Below are 418 nucleotides of genomic sequence, written 5' to 3' on the forward strand. Positions count from 1 at the left end.
ACTTTGTTTTGTTTTGGTTTGTTTTATTTTATCTATTTTATTTTGTTTTGTTTTTTTTGCTTTAGTTTGTGTTAGTTTATTTTATTTTATTTTGTTTTATGCATTTTTATTCTTTTTGTTTAGTTTTTGTTTGTTCTTTGTTTGCTTCTGTCTCTTTTTTTTTGTTTCTTCTCCCTTTCTATTTAATAAATATTTAATAAATATTTAATTTATTTATTTTATTTAATTTATTTAATTTATTTTTTTTTTTATTTTTTTATTTTTAGGTTACTGAGGAGATATTGGATTTTTTGTTTCTCTCGACAGACACTGCAGCAACGCATGCACACCAAATAAAAAAAGCAGTAGACAGCAGCAGCAGCAGCAGCAGCAGCAGCAGCAGCGGCAGCAGCAGCAGCAGCAGCAGCAGCAGCAGCAG

The 418-nt window shown here is 28.5% G+C and overlaps 1 protein-coding gene across 1 annotated transcript in view; it reads left to right on the top strand.

Moving 5' to 3' along the window:
• The window catches only part of EMH_0037380 (uncharacterized protein), a gene marked incomplete at both ends in the record, with an annotated part of 2632 nt that overhangs the window by 1483 nt on the left and 731 nt on the right, over positions 1–418 (top strand). The gene's annotated exons all lie outside the window — the stretch shown is intronic.

This window comes from Eimeria mitis, genomic scaffold, assembly GCF_000499745.2.
Source record: "Eimeria mitis Houghton genomic scaffold, Emh_scaff1457, whole genome shotgun sequence".
NCBI classification, from domain to species: Eukaryota; Apicomplexa; class Conoidasida; order Eucoccidiorida; family Eimeriidae; genus Eimeria; species Eimeria mitis.